We start from the raw sequence: 12,890 nt of genomic DNA, 5'->3' as shown, positions 1-12,890 counted from the left end.
AGGCAGCGTTCTATTTAAATAAAGGATGGAAAAAGCTGTGCACAGGTCAGGGGTCTATGACGGCTTCTGCTGGCTGTAGTTTTGTATCTGCTGGGGCAGGTTGACTTCCCAGGCGGTCTTCCGGCTTTTCTGTCTTTCTTCTTTTCTCCAACACAAATGACCTGTTCTCACCCTTTCCGCGTGCTCACCTACCCTTATCCTCATCGTCTCGTGCAAGAACCCTGATGAGCTGTGAGACTCTTTTTTTTTTTTTTAAAGACGGAGTCTTGCTCTGTCACCCAGGCTGGAGTGCAGTGGTGCAATCCAACCTCGGCCTCCCAGGTTCAAGCAATTCTTCTGCCTCAGCCTCCCGAGTAGCTGGGACTACAGGCGCCTGCCACCACGCCCGGCTAATTTTTGTATTTTTAGTAGAGACGGGGTTTCACCATGTTGGTCAGGCTGGTCTTGAACTCCTGACCTCAGGTGATCCACCCTCCTCGGCCTCCCAAAGTGCTGGTTTTGCAGGCGTGAGCCACCGCACCTGACCCACCTGTGAGACTCTTAAGACCCAACTGAACTGTGAGGCTTTTAAGATCCCCCCTCCTCCCCTCGTAAAGCGGGTATCCTACTGGAACAGTTGGGTTTAGAGCTACCCTCTGAAATTTCTACTTCTGTAGTAAGTAGTTTTTGATACTCACTCCTTAACAAATTGTCAAACGCCACCAGCATCCCCCCTCGCTCTCTCGTTTTTTCTCAATCGAATTCCAATGTCAAAGACATTAGGAGGAACAATAGTATCAGGGAAAGAATAAGTTCTTGGCGTCTGGTCTCAAAAGCCGGCAGGGTCATTGTGTTTACCCACAGGGATTCTGAAGATCGTGCTGGCGTGCCCGTGCGAACTTCTTCTCGTTGTATGAGCTGGTATACAGTGAAGCATTGTCTGGGTAGAGAAAGGTCACTTACTGTGTCAGAGGGCATCGAAAACAAACAAGCACAATCAATAAAGAACAGAAAAGCCCCCTGCTATTCTATGTATTTATATGCTCCAGCTCCTATCTTTTGATATAGACCACCAATTTCTTAAAAAACGGCATGGAAAACTAGTATTTTTTCATCAAGTTTTTTATTTAAAAAACTGGATGAAAGACTACTTTTTTTTTTTTTTGAGATGAAGTTTCAGTCTTGTTGCCCAGGCTAGAGTATAATGGCACAATCTCAGCTCACCGCAACCTCCGCCTCCCAGGTTCAATGATTCTCCTGCCTCAGCCTCCCAAGTAGCTGGGACTACAGGCATGCACCAACATGCCTAATTTTGTATTTTTGGTAGAGACGGGGTTTCACCATGTTGGTCAGGCTGGTCTCGAACTCCCGACCTCAGGTGATCCACCCGCCTCGGCCTCCCAAAGTGTTGGGATGACAGGCGTGAGCCACCGCGCCCAGCCGAAAAACTAATATTTTTAAAGATCCTTAATTAAGCCACAGAATTGCAAGAAAGCACCAAGGCATATTCATTAATTTGGTCAGCAGGTTGTTCAACAAATGCGGATTTATTTCCCGCTGACTGATAAGACGGTAGATAAAGTAGATAAAGAATCGATAACCTCTGGGCTGAAGAAGTCCACAGTTCTAAAGGGATTCTGCAATTCATTCTCTAATTTCAAATAAGTGTGGTTTAAATAATCTCAGATGATTGGTTCCTACAGGTGTTCAAATGTCAAGGGTTTTATAAACTGCTGAAGTTATTATGGTTTTATGTCCTAGTGTTGGCGGTGACTAAAAATAAGAACTAAATACGTTTAAGGGATGTGAGTTTAAAAATAGAATACTACAATAATTTAAAATGGGCCGGGTGTGGTGGCTCACACCTGTAATCCCAACGCTTTGGGAGTCCAAGGTGGGCGGATTACCTGAGGTCAGGAGTTCGAGACCAGCCTGGCCAACATGGTGAAACCCTGTCTCTACTAAAAATACAAAAATTAGCTGGGCGTGGTGGCAGGCACCTGTAGTCCCAGTCACTTGGGAGGCTGAGGCAAGAGAATCGCTTGAACCCAGGAGGTGGAGGTTGCAGTGAGCAGAGATTGCAGCACTGCACTCCAGCCTGGGTGACAGAGTGAGACTCCATCTGAAAAAAGAAAACAAAAAATTAAAAATGGCCAGTGACAGCCAGGCGCGGTGGCTCACGCCTGTCATCCCAGCACTTTGGGAGGCCGAGGTGGGCGGATCACGAGGTCAGGAGTTCGAGACCATCCTGGCAAACACGGTGAAACCCCATCTCTACTAAAAATACAAAAAATTAGCCAGGCATGGTGGCGGGCACCTGTAGTCCCAGGTACTAGGGAGGCTGAGGCAGGAGAATGGTATGAACCTGGGAGGCGGAGCTTGCAGTGAGCTGAGATCGTGCCACTGTACTCCAGCCGGGGCAACAGAGCGAGACTCCCTCCCAACTCTGTCTTAAAGAAGAGGAAGGAAGGGAGGGAGGGAGGGAGGGAGGGAGGGAGGAAGGAAGGAAGGGATTCTGTTTCAAAAAAAAAGAAAAAGAAAGAAACAGGAACAAGAAGGAAGGAAGGAAGGAAACTGTCTCAAAAAGAAAGAAAAGAGAAAAGAAAGAAGAAAGAGAAAAAAAAAGAGAAAAAGAGAGAGAAGGAAGGAAGGAGGGAAGGAAGGAAGAAGGAAGGAAGGGGAAAGGAAAGGAAGAAGGGAAGGAAGGAAGGAAGGAAAGGAAGGAAGGAAGGAAATACATAAGCCATTGCAACCGCAGAACATCATTCACCTTTCATGAGGTGAAGGCAAACACCCGTTCCCTTTGTCTCCAGATTTCAGTTCCCAAGGTCATAGCCTAAAGTCCCTGGAAGGAATTATTTCTCTGCTGAGCCCTTTCCTCAGAAACTTGAGTAAAGCCAGGAATGTCAGTTGCAGGTTTTCACATGTCTCCAGTGAACTGTGTGGAAGGGAAGGCATTTTCCACATGGATTCTTTTCGGTGAAGATAAAGATGCTGTCAGAGACTGGTGGAAAATAAGAATAATTTTCAAAGAGAGAAAAGACTTTTGGTGATGCCAGCCTAATTTCTTCTAATTCCCTTCTGCAAAACAAAGAGCAGATGGGCCCAAAAACCTATTGGGGGAAAAAAAGTGCATGGGTATTTTATAGAGAAATCAGCAAACGAAGAGGAGTGCATACATGGAAAAGATTGAATTTGTTCCTGCTCTTGACAAGTAGGAGAAATACTGAATAATCGTTAGGATTGTTGAGGACTATAATAAGAATGACAAGAACATTCTGAGCACTTACTAAGAACCAAGCCCTGTGTCCAATTCTTGATTTAAAACAATTCATTTCATTTTCTCAGAAAACCAGAAAGTTAATACAGGTTGAGGATCTTTTATCTGAAATGCCTGGGACTGGAAGTGTTTCAAACATTTTTTTTCAGATTTTGTTATATTTGTATATTTAATGAGATATCTTGGGATTGGGCTCTTTTCTAAATGCAAAATTTGTTTATGTTTCACATGCATCTTTTTCTTTTTTTTTTTTTTTTTGAGATAGAGTCTTGCTCTGGCACCCAGGCTGGAGTGCAGTGGCACGATCTCAGCTCACTGCAACCTCCGCCTCCTAGGTTTAAGGGATTCTCCTACCTCAGCCTCCCAGTAGCTGGGATGACAGGTGCATGCTGCCACACCTGGCTAATTTTTTTGAATTTTTAGTGGAGACAGGGTTTCACCATGTTGGTCAGGCTGGTCTCGAACCCCTGACCTCAAATGATTCACCCGCCTCGGCCTCCCAAAGTGCTGGAGTTACAAGCATGAGCCACCACGCCCGGCCTCATAAGCGTCTTATACAGATGACCTGAGGTAATTTTATACATTTTAACAATTTTGTGCATATAACAAAGTTTTGACTGCATTTTGACTGTGACTTTGCACATAAGATCAAGAGTTCCTTATCCTTCATCAATGAACATCCTGACACATACCACCTTAGTATATCATTGTAATTTTCCACTTGTGGCACCACGCTGGTGCTCAAATAGTTTCAGATTTTGGAGCATTTCAGGTTTTGGACTTCCAGATGAGGAACGGTCAACCTATATTATCATTCCTACATTTTATAGAAGAGGGAACTAGGAGCCAGGTGCGGTGGTTCACGCCTGTCATCCCAGTACTTTGGGAGGCTGAGGCGGGTGGATCACGAGGTCAAGAGATCAAGACCATCCTGGCTAACACGGTGAAACCCCGTCTCTAGTAAAAATACAAAAATGAGCCGGGTGTGGTGGCAGGCGCTGGAGTCCCAGATACTTGGGAGGCTGAGGCAGGAGCATCACTTGAACCCGGGAGACGGAGGTTGCAGTGAGCCGAGATCACGCCACTGCACTCCAGCCTGGGCGACGGAGCAAGACTCCATCTCAAACAAAAGAAGAAGAAGAAGAAAGAAGAAAAAAGAGGGGAAGGGGAAGGAAGAAGAAGGGGAAGAAGAAAGAAGGGGAGGAAGAAGAAAGAAGAAGAAAGAGGAAGAAGAAAGAAGAAGAAGAAGGAAGAAGGAAGAAGAGGAAGAAGAAAAGAAACTTGAAAGAGTGTGTGAACAGAGTCTCGTTCCTTTCATGACTTTTTAGGATACATGGAAGATTCAAACACAAGGAGTCTCACCTTAGACCCCGATGCCTCCTGCCATCCATAAGCTCAAGCAATAAAGACCCTTCTCCCAGTTCTCAGCCTCCATCTGCTGAGGGCTGCGTAGTGTCTGCTGAGGGCTTGCTCTATCTCTGCTTCAGAGATGGTGCTTTCCTGGTGTTCTCACATGGCAGAGGGGCAGAAGGAGCCAGCAGAATCTGTCAAGCTCATGCATGAGGGCAGTCATCCTACCTCCTGATGGCCCACGCTTCCTAATACCCATTATCTGGGGGGTTAAGTTCCGACACGTGAATTTGGCAGAGGCACCATCATCCAGACTATAGCCATGTTCTTGTGCCTGATTCCAAGTCTGGGGCACATGCGTCTGACTAATGGGAGCTCCATCATCGGCCAGTACCTTAGAAGACTGCCATTTGTCTTTCTTGGGAGGAGTCAGGACGTTCTTCACCATGCAGGTCTCTTCCAGTGGGATTTCTCCAGACTCAGGCATGCTGTCTCCTGCTAGACCGCTAGGACCGGAAAAAAAGGAGGATGGCTCACAGCGTCACTAACTGGACAGAGGGGAGGGAGCAACCAGGGATGCCCGTTGGGTTTGAAATTTGTTTACATCTCTACTGCAAAGCAAGGACAGATGAATCGCACCAGCACCAATGATGAAAGGAGATATTGGAGGACAGGATCTCATTTTCTGAGGCGCTCCTGCTGCATCCCGATATTTCCACTACACTGTGTTTACCTCACTTCTCGTAAGGCATTCACAAGGGAGAAGCCACTTGTTGTTGCTAGAGATACATTTATTGAAAAGACAAAGCAAACCCACAACAGGCAAAAGCAAAATTTCCAGAGTCTGAAAATCATGATGCTGGTGAGAGGCAGAGAATGCATCGTTCCCACTTCAGAGCTGCTTTTCTGAGAGTTGCTATGACAATGATGGTTTCATTGCATGGTTTCAGAAATGCTATGGTTGGGATGTTTGTACCCCTCCATACCTCGTGCTGAAGTTTCATCACCAATGCTGAAAGTGGGGAGTAATGGGAGGTGTTTGGGTCACGGGAGTGGATTCCTCATGCACAGATTAGTGTTCATCCTTGAGAGTGTCTCTCTTATGAGTTCCCACGAAAGCTGGCTGTTCCAAAGAGCCTGGACGCTCCCCACTCTCTCTCGCTCGCTCTCTCTTGTGTCCTGTCTCTACATGTGGTCCCTGCACACCCGGCTCCCCTTCCTCTCTGTGTCCCCACCCAAATCGCATCTTCTAGCTCCCATCATTCCCATGGGTTGTGGGAGGGATCCAATGGGAGATGACTGAATTATGGGGGCGGGTCTTCCTCATGTTGTTCTCATGATAACGGACGGGTCTCACGAGATCTGCTGCCATCCATGTAAAACGTGACTTGCTCCTCCTTGCCTTCCACCATGATTGTGAGGCTTCCCTGGACATGTGGACCGGTAAGTCCAAAACAACCTCAGTCTCGGGTGTGGCTTTATCAGCAGTGTGAAAACAGAGGAATACACTCTCTCGCTCTGAGTGGAAGCAGCCCGAGGCCCTTACCAGATGCACATGTCCAATCTTGAACTTTCCAGCCAGCAGAATCATGAGCCAAATAAACCTCTTTTCTTTATAAATTATCCAGCCTCAGAGATTCCTTCACAGCAACACAAAACAGACGCAGCCAGAGAGTACGTAGGGAGCAAGTGAATTAGGTCAGAGTGACACGGGGCTCCTAGAAACTGGGGATTTACCACACACACCTGAGTGGAGGTAATGGTTGGAGATTAGCCTGAACACCCAGAAGGTCTGTCCTGTCAGGATAAAACCTCCCTCCTGCAAGCTCAGTCTTGATGTAAATGACACGCGATGTGTCCCAGAGACTGGATCCACATGAAAATGGCCTGGGGGTTAACATTAGCCTGTGCTTTGCGGTGAGATCCACGCAGGTTGGAGTCAGTGCTTAGCTGGTACACGACTCCTGCCTGACCTTGCAGATGAGGCTGATCTCCAATCTCCGACTTTCCCTTTGTGAGGATTCAATCCGGTACGCGCAGTTCCAGAGGCATCAGCTGTTCTAATGATAAGAGGGAATGATAATATGGACATTGCTGTCATTTCTATTGCAGATGGTTTCTTCTGCAAAGCCAGAGGTGGTATGTCTACGTTAGAGGACATGGGAACCCGGAATGGTGGGATTCTTACACTAACTCAATTGAACATTCTCAGAAAAGTGCATCAGACACGTTTACTGCTGCCTCTGCAGGTTGTGAGTTCTCAAAACACGTTACCTGATGCTCTTCCTTGAACACGCTCTTTCTTAGAAACTCCTTGCATATAGGCCGGGTGTGGTGGCTCATGCCTGTCATCCCAGCACCTTGGAAGGCTGAAGTGGGTGGATCATCTGAGGTCAGGCATTCGAGACCAGCCTGGCCAATATGGTAAAACCCCGTCTCTACTAAAAATGCAAAAATTGGCCAGGCTTGGTGGCGGGCGCCTGTAGTCTCAGCTACTCAGGAGGCTGAGGCAAGAGAATCCCTTGAACTCGGGAGGCGGAGGTTGCAGTGAGCCGAGATCGCACCACTGCACTCCAGCCTGGGTGACAGAGTGAGATTCTGTCTCAAACATCATCATCAAAGACACAAACAAAACCTCTTTGCATAGAAGCCTGTGATGGAAGGCAGACCCCGTGGGCAGCCATCATCTCTTCCCCAACAGCAGGCTGAAAGCTGTCACTTTGATGGCAAGGGGAGATCTCCAATTATCACATTGTCCAAACAGGCTCCAACTGAAGTCTCAGTAAGGTTGGCTACAGGAAGCGCTATCTGCTGTAATAAGTTATCATTTATCGGGCTGAAACAACACTAGTATATGGTCCTACAGTTCTAGAGGTCAGAACTACAACAATGAGCCTCCCTGGGCTAAAATCACGGTGTCAGCAGGCAGTGTCTCTTCCGGAGGCTCTAGGGGAGGAGCTGTTCCTTTGCGTTGTGCAGCTTTCAGAGCTGTGTTCCTTTCATTTCTCGGCCTGTCGCCCGTTCCTCCGTCTTCAAAGCCAGCAACATCGTACCTCGTTTTAGTCCTGACATCGTGTACTCTCTTGCTAGTCCAGTCTCCCTCTGCCTCCTTCTTAGAAAGATGCTGATGATGACATTGAGGATCCACGTCAATAATCCAGTATCATCCTCCCATCTCAAGATCATTAACTGAACTGCATCTTTAAAGTCCGTTACCATGTAATGTAACCCTATTCGTGTTTATGATGACATTGAGGATCCACGTCAATAATCCAATATCATCCTCCCATCTCAAGATCATTAACTGAACTGCATCTTTAAAGTCTGTTACCATGTAATGTAACCCTATTCGTGTTTATGATGACATTGAGGATCCACGTCAATAATCCAATATCATCCTCCCATCTCAAGATCATTAACTGAACTGCATCTTTAAAGTCTGTTACCATATAATGTAACCCTATTCGTGTTTTAGTGGTGTTGTTTGTTTGCTTATCTTTGTTTTTGAGATGAAGTCTGGCTCTGTCACCCAAGCTGGAGTGCAGTGGCGTGATCTCGGCTCACTGCAACCTCCACTTCCCGGGTTCAAGCGATTCTCCTGCCTTGGCATCCTGAGTGGCCAGGATTACAGGCTCGCACCACCACAGCCAGCTAATTTTCTTTTTTCCTCTTTTTTTTTTTTTTTTTGAGATGGAGTCTTGCTCTGTTGCCCAGGCTGGAGTGCAGTGGCGCAATCTTGAATCACTGCAACCTCCACCTCCTGGGTTCATGCCATTCTCCTGCCTCAGCCTCCTGAGTAGCTGGGACTGCAGGTGCCCGCCATCACGCCCAGTTAATTTTTTTTTTTTTTTGTATTTTTAGTAGAGATGGGGTTTCACTGCGTTAGCCAGGATGGTCTCAATCTCCTGACCTTGTGATCCACCCGCCTCGGCTTCCCAAAGTGCTGGGATTACAGGCGTGAGCCACCACGCCCGGCCAATTTGTATATTTTTAGTAGAGACGGGGTGTCGCCATGTGGGCCAGGCTGGTCTTGAACTCCTCACCTCAGGTGATCCACCCACCTCAGCCTCATTACAGGCTATTCATGGGTTTTAAGGATAAGGACCTGTATACGACGGGGCTGTAATTCAGCATGCCACAGCATTATTTTGTGGATGCACTCTGGGTACTATTCAAGAAGGCAGCATGAGAAATGGCATAGCCACCTTCCCTCAGGGAGCCGACAGGTAGAGCCCAGCCCGGGGCATCGTGTACTGGCAGAGGAGCTGTTGTGTTCGTTTCTGACCGATCAACGTGAGGGACACAGCTTCCTCCGCACACACCGAGGGGCGCACGCTGAAGCAGGTCATTAGGAGACCCGGGAGATCACAGCACCAGCTTAGCCAAATGAGGTTTCGGCAACGAGAGTCTGGTGCCAATATGATGGGTATTATTTAAGATTTTTAATCAAGCAGGAGAAACAAAGAGAACTGGGAAGGAGGAATAAAGTGCTGAAAAACATCTGCTCTTAAGTAACTTCATTTAAAGGAGAAAGAAACGGAGGCTCAAACCGAAGATGAATATTGACAATGATGTTTTTTGTTTCTTGTTTTGAGACGGAGTCCCGCGCTGTGGCCCAGGCTGGGGTGCAATGGCACGATCTTGGTTCACTGCAACCTCCGCCTCCCGGGTTCAAATGCTTCTCCTGCCTCAGCCTCCTGAGTAGCTGGGACTAGAGGCGCCCGCCACTACACTCCGCTAATTTTTGTATTTTTAGTAGAGATGGGGTTTCACCATATTGGCCAGGCTGGTCTCGAACTCCTGACCTCGTGATCTGCCTGCTTCAGCCTCCCAAAGTGCTGGGATGACAGGTGTGAGCCACCAGGCCCGGCCCTGACGATGATGTTTAAATAGGCAGAAAAAAAAAGGTGGTTTTGGCAAAGCAGAAAGCATTAAAAGGCACTGGGCTCAGTGTGTACAGCTTTGACTATAAACGGAAAAAGTCACAGGGAAGCTCTGGTTTATTTACATTATGAATAAAAACTTTTAAACTGGTGAATTGATTAAAAGTTTCAGCAAAAGACTAAAGACATATATTTTCTGGAAGCATCTGCAAGGGTTGGGTCAGTCACGTGGTCACGGAGCAGCGTTTAAAGCACCTGCTCCTTGAAGACCCCTGACCTGAGGATAACTTGAGGGATTTTCCAGGATGGGGTCCAGGGAAGTATATGAAGGATCCAAACATCATTTGGCTTTAAAAAAATCATTATGAAGAATTCGAAATATACAAACAATAGTCAAAGAGTAAAAACAAACCCTCATGGAAAAAAAGGAAAAAAATTGTCTCTATTTGAAGATGATACAATTGTCTTGATAGAAAATGTCAAATAAAAGGCCGGGCGCGGTGGCTCACACCTGTAATCCCAGCACTTTGGGAGGCCGAGGCGGGCGGATCACAAGGTCAGGAGACCGAGACCACAGTGAAACCCCGTCTCTACTAAAAATACAAAAAATTAGCCGGGCGCGGTGGCAGGCGCCTGTAGTCCCAGCTACTCAGGAGGCTGAGGCAGGAGAATGGCGTGAACCCAGGAGGCGGAGCTTGCAGTGAGCTGAGATCGCGCCACCGCACTCCAGCCTGGGCGACAGCGTGAGACTCCGTCTCAAAAAAAAAAAAAAAAAAAAAGAAAATGTCAAATAATCTGGAAAAGAACTTTCTAGAACTAATAAATGAGCTCAATACGTTCACAGGATACAAGATACATGTATAAAAATCCATTGTATTTCTATACAGTGACAATGAACAAGGGGAAACCAAAATACAAAATATGATACTATTTTAGGCCGGGTGTGGTGGCTCACGCCTGTAATCCCAGCACTTTGGGAGGCCGAGGCGAGTGGATCATCTGAGTTCAGCAGTTTGAGACCAGCCTGGCCAACATGGTGAAACCCGGTCTCCACAGAAAATACAAAAAAATTAGCTGGGCGAGGTGGCAGGTGCTTGTAGTCCCAGCTACTCAGGAGGCTAAGGCAGGAGAATCACTTGAACCCAGGAGGTGGAGGTTGCAGAGAGCCGAGATCGTGTCATTGTACTCCAGCCTGGGTTACAGAGCGAGACTCTGTCTCAAAGAAAAAACAAACTATTTTAAATTGCTCCAAAGAGAATGAGATACTTATATATAAATCTCTCCAAGCATATGTAGTTCTGTATGATAAAAATTATAAAATTCTCATGAAAAACATCAAAGAAGACCCAAATAAAGGAAAGGCACACTACGTTCATGGAGCACATTCACTACAGTAAAGAGATCCGTTCTCAATAAACTGATTTACAGAGTTAACAAAATTCAGGCTGGATGCAGTGGCTCACGCCTGCAATCCCAGCACTTTGGGAGGCTGAGGCAGGCGGATCACCTGAGGTCAAGAGTTTGAGACCAGCCCGGCCAACACGATGAAACCACGTCTCTAATAAAAATACAAAAATTACCTGGGTGTGGTGGAAGGCGCCTGTAATTCCAGCTACTTGGGAGGCTGAGGCAGAAATAATTGCTTGAACTCAGGAGGTGGAGGTTGCAGTGAGCTAAGACTGCGCCTGGGCTACAGAGCGAGAATCCGTCTCAAGAAACAAACAAACAAAATTCATATAAAAATCCAAGCATTTAAAAAATATACCTAGAAATTTTTTAAAAATATACATAGAAAAGATTATTGTAACATGTATAAAGCGATGGAAAAGCGAGTCGAAACCATTTTGAGAAAGAATTAAGTGACAGAGATCACACACGTTTTGGGCTTATTATATTGCTGTGATAAAATGGAGAGAGTATGGCACAGAACAAAGATAAGACACATAAATAAATGGAACAGCATAGAGAACCCAGAAACAAATACCTAGAATTATGTCCGACTAATTTTTGACAAGGGAGCAAAAGTAATTGAATGGAGGAGGAATATCCATTTCACTGAAATTTCTGGAGCAAGGAGACACACAGTGAGCAACATCAAAAAATGAATCGCAACCTCAACCTGCTAGCTTTGATACAAATTAACTCAAAATACAAAACCATTGCGTGCTGTGGCTTCTATAATCTCAAAAAAAAAAAAAATGAGTTGCATTTAACGATGGTATCTTCTACAGGAGGCCAAGGGACTATGATGATTCTCTTTTTTTTTCTTTTCTTTTCTTTTCTTTTGTTTTTGAGATGGAGTCTTGCTTTGTCACCCAGGCTGGAGTGCAGCAGTGTGATCTCGGCTCACTGCAACCTCCACCTCCTGGATTCAACAGATTCTCCTGCCTCAGCCTTCCGAGTATCTGGGACTACAGTCACCCACCACCACGCCTGGCTAATTTTTTTTTTTTTTTTTTGTATTTTTAGTAGAGACGGGGTTTCACCGTATTGGCCAGGCTGGTCTTGAACTCCTGACCTTGTGATCCATCCGCCTTGGCCTCCCAAAGTGTTGGGATGACAGGTGTGGGCCACCGCGCCCGGCCAACAAGTCTTTTTTTCATGGTCAAAATCAAAATCTAAATTGCAAAATTCAGAAAAAGCAATTTTACGGCTTATAAGGTGCTTACATAGGCCTGATGTTTTCCAGTGAGGGAGGAAAAGCCACACAAAAAAGAAATACTCTGAAGAAAGCGAAAAGACAAGACACAGAATGTGAGAAACTAGTGGAAAGACAATAAATTTCCTAAAGGACTTGTGGCCAACATTTAGGAAGCATAGTTACAAGTCATATGACGATTGCATCTGACCCAATAAAAATTAGAAAATAGAATCGAAAGGACTTGTCACTAAATAAGATGCTTAAGTAGCAAAATAAGCCTATGAAGAGGGTCTGTGTTACTTGGGGGTTCTGGAATGCAGAAAGCAGGACAGAGTTACAAACGCAAAGGCTGGACGTGGTGGCTCACGCCTGTAATCCCAGCACTTTGGGAGGCCAAGGCAGGCAGATCACGAGGTCAGGAGATTGAGACCATCCTGGCTAACACGGTGAAACCCCGTCTCTACTAAAAAAATAAAAAAAAATTAGCTGGGCATGGTGGTGGGCGCCTGTAGTCCCAGGTACTCGGGAGGCTGAGGCAGCAGAATGGCGTGAACCCAGGAAGCGGAGCTTGCAGTGAGCTGAGATCGTGCCACTGCACTCCAGCCTGGGTGACAGAGCAAGACTCTGTCTCAAAAAAAAAAAAAGTTAAACAACCTCTAAAAAAAGAAGTTGTAATTTTCTATATGTATACCTGTAGAAATAAATATATATATTTCTTATGTGTCTGTGTATGTATAAAATATATATTTTTATAATA

The 12,890-nt window shown here is 46.0% G+C and overlaps 1 long non-coding RNA gene across 2 annotated transcripts; it reads right to left on the bottom strand.

Annotated features, from left to right (window-relative positions):
- Positions 1-663: 663 nt before the first annotated feature.
- LOC126947152 (uncharacterized) lies at positions 664-12,702 on the bottom strand. 2 transcript variants are annotated; one of them, XR_007722947.1, is made up of 3 exons: positions 11,073-12,702; positions 2,750-6,669; positions 664-919 (listed from the first exon to the last, which is right to left on the bottom strand). It is a non-coding gene; the product is annotated as an uncharacterized LOC126947152 (long non-coding RNA). The 2 variants fall into 2 exon arrangements; XR_007722948.1 differs by having other exon boundaries at positions 4,622-6,669; positions 11,073-12,691.
- Positions 12,703-12,890: the final 188 nt, after the last annotated feature.

The sequence above is a fragment of the Macaca thibetana genome, chromosome Y (assembly GCF_024542745.1).
Source record: "Macaca thibetana thibetana isolate TM-01 chromosome Y, ASM2454274v1, whole genome shotgun sequence".
Lineage (NCBI taxonomy): Eukaryota > Metazoa > Chordata > Mammalia > Primates > Cercopithecidae > Macaca > Macaca thibetana.
Note: the sequence above shows the minus strand (reverse complement) of the source record. Positions and strands in the feature narration are given on the sequence as shown.